This window comes from Manis javanica, chromosome 14 (assembly GCF_040802235.1).
Source record: "Manis javanica isolate MJ-LG chromosome 14, MJ_LKY, whole genome shotgun sequence".
NCBI lineage: Eukaryota > Metazoa > Chordata > Mammalia > Pholidota > Manidae > Manis > Manis javanica.
This window is the reverse complement of record NC_133169.1, coordinates 55282370-55295637: the sequence shown is the minus strand read 5'-3', so window position 1 is coordinate 55295637 and position 13268 is coordinate 55282370. Positions and strand designations below refer to the sequence as shown.

The 13268-nt window shown below is 39.8% G+C and overlaps 1 protein-coding gene and 1 long non-coding RNA gene across 6 annotated transcripts in view; both read left to right on the top strand.

Annotated features, from left to right (window-relative positions):
* The window catches only part of LOC118972708 (uncharacterized), a 350716-nt gene that overhangs the window by 99261 nt on the left and 238187 nt on the right, over nt 1–13268 (top strand). The window lies entirely within an intron of this gene.
* Nucleotides 1–13268, top strand: part of LOC108388360 (olfactory receptor 13G1-like) — a 135166-nt gene that overhangs the window by 99400 nt on the left and 22498 nt on the right. The gene's annotated exons all lie outside the window — the stretch shown is intronic.

Here is a 13268-nt window from a genome sequence, read left to right as displayed (position 1 = left end):
CCACTAGCATGTGAATTCTGCCAACAATCTGAATCAGGCTACAAGAAAACCTCTAATTTCAAGAGTTCACCTCGCTGGCTGACGGCATGACTGCAGCCTGGCGAGAGCTGGAGCACAGGCGCCACCCCGCCCGTGCCCACTCTCCTGCAGGGACAGGTCCCCTCGTAGCACTAGAAGGGCAAGCTCAGATTCCATAACATTAGTTCTTTAGAAATGTCCCCGCTTTTCCTAATAGAAGCAAGAAGGAAATTAATAAGGTCCCACTTGGATAGCTACCACTTCCCTTATTGTTTTCAAGTCTGTTTGGGGGAAAAATAGACCTCCATGATTGCCCTCAGTTTTTTTTTTTTTGCTGTGCCAAATATTCAAATCCCATTTTTAAATATGGGATGAACTCTCATAAACAGTACTCTTCTTTCTGAAACTGTAGTCACTGGATGGGTCATCACTGTTGTAAGGTAGGTAGTTTGGTTAGAATCTCTCAGCTACCAGTGAAAGAATGCTTGATGAAGGTGGTTTAAGCTGTAATGACACTCTCTTATGCCAATAGAAAAAAGGAAGTACACAATGGACTTTACCAGTTGAACAACTGGAACCTCGATTCTTTCCATTTCTGTTCTATCATCATCAGGTGTTGGTGTTAGCACAAAATGGCTACTGTATCACCAGCCATTATATTCTTAATAATAACCCAGGCAGGAAGTAAGTGGATGTCATAGTCTTCATTTTATGCCATCTTTTATTTTATCTATTATTTAAGCCTTGATGAAAAGCAGTCTAGCAAGACTCCCTTTTTAGCTAACATGTGGTTCCCTGACTATTGGCAAAGGAGAATGGGATTGCTATGATTGGCACAAACAAATACAACTTATTCCCCGGTGATGGACATATTGCTGTCCAAACACACTGTCTTCAAATGGCTACTGGATGGGAGGACACCTTCCTTGATGTTGTACAAGCAGAGTAAGCTTTTGGTGACTTCAAGAGTTCACCTATACTGGGTTTGCAGACAAATTCCATAAAGTCCTGTGGTAAATATTAAGGAAGGACTTCACTGGGAAAAGGGGCAACAAAGTTATGTGAGTTTGTAATTTTCCTCCATCTTCTAATTATTCCACAAAGACCTATGCTGGGGCCTGGGAGATTTGCTCAAAGTACAGGTTTCTGTTTTGATGAAGAAACAGTCCCCAGTCCCCCATTATTTTTAATTCTTATACTTATTAGCTAAAGGAAGCAGAGCTCTGTGGACACCAAGATTTTGACATTCACTTTTTATAAGGAATGTTAAATGAACGACAGCTCTCCAGCACCTCAGGACAATGGGTTCTATAATAAATTCCAATATTCTTCCAAAGAAAGGATTGCTAATCCTACAGAAATGTTTGTTGGGTGCAGGCCTTCTGCTAGAAGAGGTGGATGAACCTGTTCCAGCTGGCTTAGCTCCCTGGCAGTCAAGAATGAAAAAACAATAATTTTCAGGAAATTCTTTCCCATGGTGAAATCAAATATAAATTTCTCCATCATTTATTAGCCTGTCCATATGCCGAATAGCAAGAGAGTAATGTTATTTGTCATTCCTTCATCCTAATCTCTCTTCTCCATTTGACTTTATTGCCCAATTAATTGGGGTTTATCATTCTCCTTGGGGGATGAGTCAAATGGCCTTTTTTTTCTTTTGTTCTAGTGTTGCATAATAAGCTCTGTGAGGATAGAAGAGCTGAACTCTGTCATCACCAGGGACCAAGAAGAGTGAGCAGAGAACCAGCCCGCACAAAGCCAGACAACCTCAGAGCTGAGGCGCCTCTAAGAGTTTAGGGTCTGGGATTTTTTTTTTTATAATTTATACATTTATTTTTTTAATCATAGCATCTTAATTGAATTTCAAGTTATTAGATCACCATTTGAAGTATGGAGTCAATATGAGATTGATGTTGAACTTAAGAGCTGTTAAAAATACAATTGTTTAAAGTATATTATTCGATTTTTAAGAGCAATGTTTAGCAAGATTATTACATATACCAATTGGGTTTACCTGATCTTTGTTTTTTTATAAAATGGTTTGAAATCCCATATTCCAGTCTCTAGAATTCCACATAATCTAGACTCTAGCCTGTGCTGTCCAACACTTGAAATGTGCCTAGTCCAAATTGAGATGTGCTATGAGGGTAAAATACACACTGGATTTCAAAGATTTAGTACAAAAAAAAAAAGGACAAAATATCTCTCTAATAATTTTTATATTGGCTACTTGTTGAAATGATATTTTGCATATATAAGGCTAAGTAAAAATATTAATTTTACCTGCTTTTTACTTTTTTTTTTTTTGAGAGGGCATCTCATATTTATTGATCAAATGGTTGTTAACAATAAAATTCTGTATAGGGGGGGTCAATGCTCAATGCACAATCATTAATCCATCTCAAGCCTAATTCTCATCAGTCTCCAATCTTCTGAAGCATAACGAACAAGTTCTTACATGGTGAACGAATTCTTACATAGTGAATAAGGTACATGGTGAACAGTACAAGGGCAGTCATCACAGAAACTTTCGGTTTTGATCACACATTATGAACTATAAACAATCAGGTCAAATATGAATATTCGTTTGATTTTTATACTTGATTTATATGTTGATCCCACATTTCTCCCTTTATTATTATCATTATTTTTATTTTTAATAAAATGCTGAAGTGGTAGGTAGATGCAAGCTAAAGGTAGAAAACATAGTTTGCTGCTGTAAGAGGGCAAATGTAGATGATCAGGTGTATGCCTATGGACTAAGTATTAATCCAGGCTAGACAAGGGCAGCAAAACATCTACGGATGCAGAAGATTTCTCTCAAAGCAGGGGGGTTGAGGTTCTGAGCCTCACCTCTGTTGATCCCCAATTTCTCACCTGAAGGTCCCCCTGCGACTGTGCCTGTCTTAGGTTGTTCCTCCCTTGAGGAATCTTACCCGTCTCTGGCTAACCAGTCATCTTCCGGGGCCATACAGGGAAATGTAAAGTTGGTAAGTGAGAGAGAAGCCATATTGTTTGAAAAGGTTAGCTTTTTACTTCTTTGCAGATTTATGCCCTGTGGCTTCTATGCCCAGCACTTGTCTCGAGGTATCTTTACCACCTGGAGGAATTATGATACTCGGCAAATTCGATATAAGGCACGAATTCTATTTAAGGGTTGGAATTAGGAAGGAAGAAGAAAAGCTATAGAGGTAGCATATGGAAGAAAACATGGGAGGATTGATTATTTCTTTGACATATCTTCTTGTAGAGTACCTTAAGTATGTCTAGATTTTAAACTACTAACTAATTTTCACACACATATTAACATAATAGGAATACGGTGACATAAACAAAGCAAATCTATAATTACCATCCATCTCCAGTGAAGCCAAGAAAACGATTTAGGCACCCTAGGCATTTGTGAAAATTTGTCTATGATATGATGGATATTGTCCAACTGTACTTGAACAGTCTGAGAGAAATCAGACAAATTAAAGCAGCCCATTTCTGGGATCAGTTCACATCCCATATGTTCTTTTAGCCGTAGATAGTCTATAGTCATAAGATTTTGGAGTGCTACAACTTGCACCCCTCCCAACTCCTGGTTGAGTTCCAACAGTACAGATCCGGTCAAATTCGTTGTCTCACTGTATGCACATGCCAGCCTAGACATCTCCCTCCAAATTCCAATGGCAAGTCCAAGAAACAGTGGGGTGGATGCAGCCACAACCGCAGCATCGCCCAGATCCCTGTGGAGGCTTTTTGATGATAATTCCCCTGGCACATGTCCTCCAGAGAGTGCTGATGCTGGAAGCTCCTCCTCATATCGTATCTCAGATCATTTTCTGGGTATCCAAGCAAGGCCTTGATCTTATGCATAGAAACAAACAGACCCTTTGCCCACACTTTGACATGTCCTCTATACCACTGTGCAGAATTCATTGGAGGTCAGCACACAGGAACTGCTTTTTTTTTTTTATTGAAAGAAAGGAATATTATCAGAAAAGAGTACCTACATAGCTGATCATCTGACACCCTTTAAGTGATCAACATTAAGGATATTTAAAGCATGCATTGATCTTTGATTTACCAATAGTTTTATCCTATCAAGGAGTAATCCCCCTTTTCTTTCTTTCTTTCTTTTTTCTTTTTTTTTTTAATCTTTACTCTACACTTACATGAAGAATACTATGTTTACTATGCTCTCCCCTATATCAGGTCCCCCCTAACAACCACATTACAGTTACTGTCCATCAGCTTAGCAAAATGTTGTAGAATCACTACTTTTCCTCTCTGTGTTGTGCAGCCCACCCTCCCCTTTCTCCCTCCCCCTCCATGCATGCTAATCATAATACTCCCCTTCTTCTTCCCCCCCCTTATCCCTCCCCCCCCACCCATCCTCCCCCGTTCCTTTCCCTTTGGTACCTGTTACTCCATTTTTGGGTTCTGTAATTCCGCTGCTGTTTTTTTCCTTCAGTTTTTCCTTTGTTCTTATACTCCTCAGATGAATGATATCATTTGGTATTTCTCTTTCTCCGCTTGGCTTATTTCACTGAGCATAATACTCTCCGACTCCATCCATGTTGCTGCAAATGGTTGGATTTTTCCACTTCTTATGGCTGAGTTGTATTCCATTGTGTATATGTACCACCTCTTCTTTATCCATTCATCTACCGATGGACATTTAGGTTGCTTCCAATTCTTGGCTATTGTAAATAGTACTGCGATAAACATAGGGGTGCATCTGTCTTTCTCAAACTTGATTGCTGCATTCTTAGGGTAAATTCCTAGGAGTGAAATTCCTGGATCAAATGGTAGGTCTGTTTTGAGCATTTTGGTGAACCTCCAAACTGCTTTCCACAATGGTTGAACTAATTTACATTCCCACCAGCAGTGTAGGAGGGTTCCCCTTTCTCCACAGCCTCGCCAACATTTGTTGTTGTTTGTCTTTTGGATGGCAGCTATCCTTATTGGTGTGAGGTGATACCTCATTGTAGTTTTAATTTGCATTTCTCTGATAATTAGCGATGTGGAGCATCTTTTCATGTGTCTGTTGGCCATCTGTATTTCTTTTTTAGAGAACTGTCTGTTCAGTTCCTCTGCCCATTTTTTAATTGGGTTATTTGTTTTTTGTTTGTTGAGGCGTGTGAGCTCTTTATATATTCTGGACGTCAAGCCTTTATCGGATCTGTCATTTTCAAATATATTCTCCCATACTGTAGGGTTCCTTTTTGTTCTATTGATGGTGTCTTTCGCTCTACAGAAGCTTTTCAGCTTAATGTAGTCCCACTTGCTCATTTTTGCTGTTGTTTTCCTTGCCCGGGGAGATATGTTCAAGAAGAGGTCACTCATGTTTATGTCTAAGAGGTTTTTACCTATGTTTTTTTCCAGGAGTTTAATGGTTTCATAACTTACATTCAGGTCTTTGATCCATTTTGAGTTTACCTTTGTATATGGGGTTAGACAAAGGTACAGTTTCATTCTCCTACATGTAGCTGTCCAGTTTTGCCAACACCATCTGTTGAAGAGACTGTCACTTTGCCATTGTATGTCCATGGCTCCTTTATCAAATATTAATTGACCATATATGTTTGGGTTAATGTCTGGAGTCTCTAATCTGTTCCACTGGTCTGTGGCTCTGTTCTTGTACCAGTACCAAATTGTCTTGATTACTATGGCTTTGTAGTAGAGCTTGAAGTTGGGGAGTGAGATCCCCCCTACTTTATTCTTCTTTTTCAGGATTGCTTTGGCTATTCGGGGTCTTTGGTGTTTCCATAAGAATTTTTGAATTCTTTGTTCCAATTCATTGAAGAATGTTGCTGGTAATTTGAGAGGGATTGCATCAAATCTGTATATTGATTTGGGCAGGATGGCCATTTTGACGATATGAATTCTTCCTAGCCATGAGCAGGGGATGAGTTTCCATTTCTTAGTGTCCCCTTTAATTTCTCTTAAGAGTGACTTGTATTTTTCAGAGTATAAGTATTTCACTTCCTTGGTTAGGTTTATTCCTAGGTATTTTATTCTTTTTGATGCAATTGTGAATGGAATTGTTTTCCTGATTTCTCTTTCTATTGGTTCATTGTTAGTGTATAGGAAAGCTACAGATTTCTGTGTGTTGATTTTGTATCCTGCAACTTTGCTGTATTCTGATATCAGCTCTAGTAGTTTTGGAGTGGAGTCTTTAGGGTTTTTTATGTACAGTATCATATCATATGCAAATAGTGACAGTTTAACTTCTTCTTTACCAATCTGGATTCCTTGTATTTCTTTGTTTTGTCTGATTGCCGTGGATAGGACCTCCAGTACTATGTTAAATAACAGTGGGGAGAGTGGGCATCCCTGTCTGGTTCCCGATCTCAGAGGAAATGCTTTCAGCTTCTCGCTGTTCAGTATAATGCTGGCTGTGGGTTTATCATATATGACCTTTATTATGTTGAGGTACTTGCCCTCTATTCCCATTTTGCTGAGAGTTTTTATCATGAATGGATGTTGAATTTTGTCAAATGCTTTTTCGGCATCTATGGAGATGATCATGTGGATTTTGTCTTTCTGTTTGTTGATGTGGTGGATGATGTTGATGGATTTTCGAATGTTCTACCATCCTTGCATCCCTGGGATGAACCCCACTTGGTCATGATGTATGATCCTTTTGATATACTGTTGAATTCTGTTTGCTAATATTTTGTTGAGTATTTTTGCATCTACATTCATCAGGGATATTGGTCTGTAATTTTCTTTTTTGGTGGGGTCTTTGCCTGGTTTTGGTATTAGGGTGATGTTGGCTTCATAGAATGAGTTTGGGAGTATTCCCTCTTCTTCTATTTTTTGGAACACTTTAAGGAGAATGGGTATTATGTCTTCACTGTGTGTCTGATAAAATTCCGAGGTAAATCCGTCCGGCCCCGGGGTTTTGTTCTTGGGTAGTTTTTTTATTACCGTTTCAATTTCTTTGCTCGTAATTGGTTTGTTTAACTTTTGTGTTTCTTCCCTGGTCAGTCTTGGGAGGTTGTATTTTTCTAGGAAGTTGTTCATTTCTTCTAGGTTTTCCAGCTTGTTGGCATATAGGTTTTCATAGTAGTCTTTAATAATTCTTTGTATTTCTGTGGGGTCTGTCGTGATTTTTCCATTCTCATTTCTGATTATGTTGATTTGTGTTGATTCTCTTTTTCTATTAATAAGTTTGGCTAGAGGCTTATCTATTTTGTTTATTTTCCCAAAGAACCAGCTCTTGGTTTCATTGATTTTTGCTATTGTTTTATACTTCTCAATTTTGTTTATTTCTTCTCTGATATTTATTATGTCCCTCCTTCTGCTGACTTTAGGCCTCATTTGTTCTTCTTTTTCCAGTTTCGATAATTGTGATGTTAGACTATTCATTTGGGATTGTTCTTCCTTCTTCAAGTGTGCCTGGATTGCTATATACTTTCCTCTTAAGACTGCTTTCGCTGCGTCCCACAGAAGTCGGGGATTTGTGTTGTTGTTGTCATTTGTTTCTATATATTCCTTTATCTCTATTTTGATTTGTTCATTGATCCATTGATTATTTAGTAGCATGTTGTTAAGCCTCCATGTGTTTGTGAGCCTTTTTGTTTTCTTTGTAGAATTTATTTCTACTTTTATATCTTAGTGGTCTGAAAAATTGGTTGGTAGAATTTCAATATTTTAGAATTTACTGAGGCTCTTTTTGTGACCTAGTATGTGGTCTCTTCTGGAGAATGTTCCATGTGCACTTGAGAAGAATGTATATACTGTTGCTTTTGGATGTAGAGTTCTATAGATGTCTATTAGGTCCATCTGTTCTAGTGTGTTGTTCAGTGCCTGTGTGTCCTTACTTATTTTCTGCCTGGTGGATCTATCCTTTGGGGTGAGTGGTGTGTTGAAGTCTCCTAAGATGAATGCATTGCAGTCTATTTCCCTCTTTAGTTCTGTTAGTATTTGTTTCACAAATGCTGGTTCTCCTGTGTTGGGTGCATATATATTTAGAATGGTTATATCCTCTTGTTGGACTGAACCCTTTATCATTATGTAGTGTCCTTCTTTATCTCTTGTTACTTTCTTTGTTTTGAAGTCTATTTTGTCTGATATTAGTACTGCAACCCCTGCTTTCTTCTCACTGTTGTTTATCTGAAATATGTTTTTCCATCCCTTGACTTTTAGTCTATGCTTGTCTTTGGGTTTAAGGTGAGTTTCTTATAAGCAGCATATAGATGGGTCTTTTGCTTTTTTATCCATTCTATTACTCTGTGTCTTTTGATTGGTGCATTCAGTCCATTTACATTTCGGGTGACTATTGAGAGATATGTACTTATTGCCATTTCAGGCTTTAGATTCGTGGTTACCAAAGGTTCAAGGTTAGGTTCTTTAGTATCTTACTGCCTAACTTAGCTCGCTTATTGTGGTGTTATGTACACTGTCTAGAGACTCTTTTCTTCTCTCCCTTCTTATTCCTCCTCCTCCATTCTTCATATGTTGTGTGTTTTGTTCTGTGCTCTTTTTAGGAGTGCTCCCGTCTAGAGCAGTCCCTGTAGGATGCCCTGTAGAGGTGGTTTGTGGGAAGCAAATTCCCTCAGCTTTTGCTTGTCTGGGAATTGTTTAATCCCGCCATCATATTTAAATGATAGTCGTGCTGGATACAGTGTCCTTGGTTCAAGGCTCTTCTGTTTCATTGCATTAAGTATTTCATGCCATCCTCTTCTGGCCTGTAGGGTTTCTGTCGAGAAGTCTGATGTTACCCTGATGGGTTTTCCTTTATAGCTGACCTTTTTCTCTCTAGCTGCCTTTAAAACTCTTTCCTTGTCCTTGATCCTTGCCCTTTTAATTACTATGTGTCTTGGTGTTGTCCTCCTTGAATCCTTTCTGTTGGTGGTTCTGTGTAATTCTATGGTCTGTTTGATTATTTCCTCCCCCTGTTTGGGGAAGTTATCAGCAATTATTTCTTCAAAGAGACTTTCTATCCCTTTTCCTTTTCTTCTTCTGGTACTCCTATAATACGAATATTATTCCTTTTGGATTGGTCACATAGTTCTCTTAGTGTTGTTTCTTTCCTGGAGATCCTTTTATCTCTATGTCTGCTTCTATACGTTCCTGTTCTCTGGCTTCTATTCCTTCAATGGCCTCTTGCATCTTATCCATTCTGCTTATAAATCCTTCCAGGGATTGTTTAACTTCTGTGATCTCCTTCCTGACATCTGTGATCTCCCTCCAGACTTCATCCCATTGCTCTTGCATTTTTCTCTGCATCTCATCCCATTGCTCTTGCATTTTTCTCTGCATCTCTGTCAGCATGTTCATGATTTTTACTTTGAATTCTTTTTCAGGAGGACTGGTTAGGTCTGTCTCCTTCTCAGGTGTTGTCTCTGTGATCTTTGTCTGCCTGTAGTTTTGCCTTTTCATGGTGATAGAGATAGTTTGTAGTGCTGGTATGAGTGACCGCTGGAAGAGCTTCCCTTCTTGTTGGTTTGTGTCCTTCCTTTCCCCCTTTGCAGGGCGCTATGTTCTTGCAGGTGTGGATGTGGTCTGGATGTTGTCCTGTGTCCTCTGGTCTCTATTTTAGGAAGAGTTTTCTTTGTTATATTTTCATAGCTCTATGTGTTTTTGGGTGGAGATTTCCACTGCTCTACTCATGCCGCCATCCTGGCTCTGCCCCCTGGGTCTGGGATTTTTATAGGGCTTTTTGGGTAGGTGTCAGCATTAAGACATGATGTATACAGGTGATTTATAATTCCTTTTAAGTTTTGTCTTAAAAGTAGGGTTATTCAGCTGACTGTGTTGGCCTGGAACTCAGCATTTTTGTCCACATAGGTTTATTTATACTTTAGACGTCTGCTGCCCTGGTTACAAAATTACATAATTAATGGGCTGGAAGAAGAGGAAGAAAAGCATATAGGTTAAGGTAAAGAATAAGTTGGGCCTTTTGCAGGCTAAGTAGATTTTACAAAGGCATGACCTAACTGATACAATGAAGATGTGAGCTGCACTCCCATACTTTCCTTTATCTGGGGAATATATCCAGATGTTCTAAATTGCTCCTGGCGTTTGGAACTTCAGCTAATTAACTCATCAATTCTGTGAGTCCTTCCTGGCTCTCTGATAGTATCTGGTTAATAACTCTTTGAGTCCCTTTTAGTGGGCTTTTACTGGCCTTCCTCTCCCTCCACCCACTTATATCTATTTTTCTGCCTATGTAGGTCCATTCAGATATAACCTACTATATTCCCATTAAGCTCAAAGCAATAAAAGGTCAGAGATTTATTATCTCTTCTCATCCTTTACTCACAGATTTCCAAGTATCTAGGAGCTCTGAAAAGACAGAGCTTCAGTAGCTCCCTCAGTGGGCCCTCTCTTCAATGCATAAATGCAGGAATCATTGATTTGATCCACCTCAAAATTCCATCTGTTGTAACCACAAAAGCCAGTGTTACTGATATAGGGAATGATTATCTGAAGGCAAATTTGGTGCTGATGGTGCCAACCATTGATGAGCCCACTGTCTGTGTGGCTCAGGGCAGTGACCATCACCTGTACCCTCCAAAGGCATTGTCAGTGTTGCTGGTGATTCCAGCCGCTTGGTGCCAATGACCACATTGCATCTATAAATGTCAAGGTTCTATTAGGAAGAAAAATAGACGTGAGCAGGGTGGGAAGAAAATAAAGCTAGTACAGCCCACTAAAGAGGACTCAAAGAATTAAGCTGATAAAACCAGGAGCCAGAAAGGACTGTCTTGCCCATGAGTTTCAGCCCCCGGCAAGTTCGCTCTGGATTCGATGTGACCAAAGAAATTGACAGCAAAACATTCTTTGCGGTGAAAGGGTTTATTATCCAGCTTGTTCTCCCAGTGGTAGGTCAAGCACTAGCGTTCCTGCCTCCACCTAGAGCGCTGGTGGAGGTCTCTATATAGCACAATAATAGTTTATTGCCTAAAGGTGTGGAAGCAGTAGCCTAGCAACAGGCCAGGTATATCATCAGGTGGTTTAAGTTCAGTGAGGATCCTGGCCACAGGAACCCCAACTTCCCCACAGGACTCGCAGAGTTGATGAGTTAATTAGTTGAAGTTTCAAAAGCCAGGAACAACTTAGAATGTCTGGATATTACCCAGATAAAGAAAAGTAAGGGAGTGCAGCCCATGTCTTCATTGTATCAATTAGATCATGTCATTGTAAAATCTACTTAGCCTGCCTGCAAAAGGTCCAGCTTATTCCTTAACTTAACCTTTGTAGTTTTCTTTCTCTTCGTCCAGCCCCTTAAACAAGTAACTTTGTAACCAGGGAAGGACACAGACCTCCAAAGTGTGAATAAACCTTTGTGGACAAAGAATGCTGAGACTCAGTCACCTGAATATCCCTATTCTTAAGACAAAACCTCTAAGGAACAATGAATCACCTGTATATATCATGCCCTATGCTAACTCCTACTCAAAAAGCCCTATAAAATCCCAGGCCCTAAACCCTTAAGTTCACCTCCTCTCTGAGGTTGCCTGTACTCATTTTTCTTCAAGTGTGTCTGTCACTCTGTTCTCCTCCAGATAAGCAGGGAGGGGCTGCTAAGAACTCTACTTGGGCTTGCAAATTCCCATCACCTGGGTGCCCCAGACGGAATGCAGTTGAACAGTCATGCCCCTTAGTAGCCTGCCTGAAAATCTATTTTCTTTGCCTTTGGGAATTTCTCAAAACATAATTAATCTTACTCCATCCAGTGCTCTGTGGCACCCCCAAATCCTGGGGTGGTAGGGACTTAGTTCCCATACCATGCAGATTCATGTGGACACTGGATGCCAAGTGACTGGCTTTAGGAGTTGCCAGGGGGTGTGCCCAAGCCGAGCAGGAGTTCGCTGAGCTGCCCTTCCCTCCCCCTGGTTTTCCCTCCTCTCTGCTTTATTCAAGTAAACCTGCCTTTGCCTACCTTGACCCTGGCCCACTCCTCCTGTTCAAATAAAACTCTGATTCTGCTTCATTACTGTGTCTCTGCCTTGCAATTCTTTGTTGCAGCAGGGAAAAGAACCAAGGAGAATAAAACTGAACCCCAACAGTTCAGGAGCTGATTTCGACATACAATCCAATGACTCCCTTCACGGCTCAATTCCCTCACACAAAATCTACCAAATCCCTGATGACTTAAACCTTACATCTTTTAGTTCCTCCTTTACCCCCACAATCCCACCATTTTATGATTCTGTCATACTGGGCAGGATGATAATTTGAGTGAAATATCTGTTACCAGAATTGTAATACTTTATATCAATGACCTATTGCTTCAATTATTTTCCCTTGTAATTCTTTATTAGATGTCTCCTCATTCTCCCACATGAAAGACAAGTGCCTGCCCTAAACCACTAGTCTTCCAGACATGTCTGAATGCTGGGATAAACACAGCACAGGCTCAAGCTAGTGATCCCCTTTCACCCAGTCCCAACATCACAATCTTAAATATTTACTCCTTTCTGATATTTTTTTATTTTTCCCCTGCTTCCCTATGTTGATTGTCAGTGAAGTTCCTTACGAGTAAATAAGAACAAGTGACTATTTCTAAGAACATTAAAAGAATAACTTTCATACTCTCCCATGTGTATTTCTGCATTGCTCAAATGAGAGTACATCCTGTTTCTATACTTTTAGAAATATAAAAAAATAGATAAAAACACAAAGATACAATAGCCAGAAATAAAGAAGGGAAGAATCTTTAGAAGACAGGGAGACTGATGACAGCCTCTGAGTGAAAAGAAAGGAGGCTGAATGCTGGGACTGAGGTCTGGGCAGCAGTTTACAGTCCATCAGCAGAAATGACCCTGCTCATCCCCCCACACCTTCTTTCCCACCCTCATCAACTCTTTCCTTACATTCTTTTTAGACCAAAGTCCCTATATTCTGCATCTAAAAAGGACTAATTCTTCCCTTCTTTCCTGTTTAAGCAAATAACATGTATGTGCATGAGCCTGGAAACCATATTTACAATGAAGAGGATGCAGTACTCAGGCGAGAGTGCCCTTACTATCACCTCCTGGAACACTGTGTTCATGGAGCAGCACAGTTAAATACAAAAAAACAAAACCCATAGAATGGCAAACAGACCTGAGTTTTCTGCCCTCCAGGGAAGTCCTGTTTGCCCTAGGCAATTTGAAAAACATTAACAAAGAAAATGATGAAAAGACACTCTGCTAACCAAATGAAAATTGAAAAAAATCATTACATGCTAGAGTTTAGAGGAATCTCAACACTGTAAGTACATCACAATAATGTCCCATTCTTACTCTCCCCGTATCCACAACCTT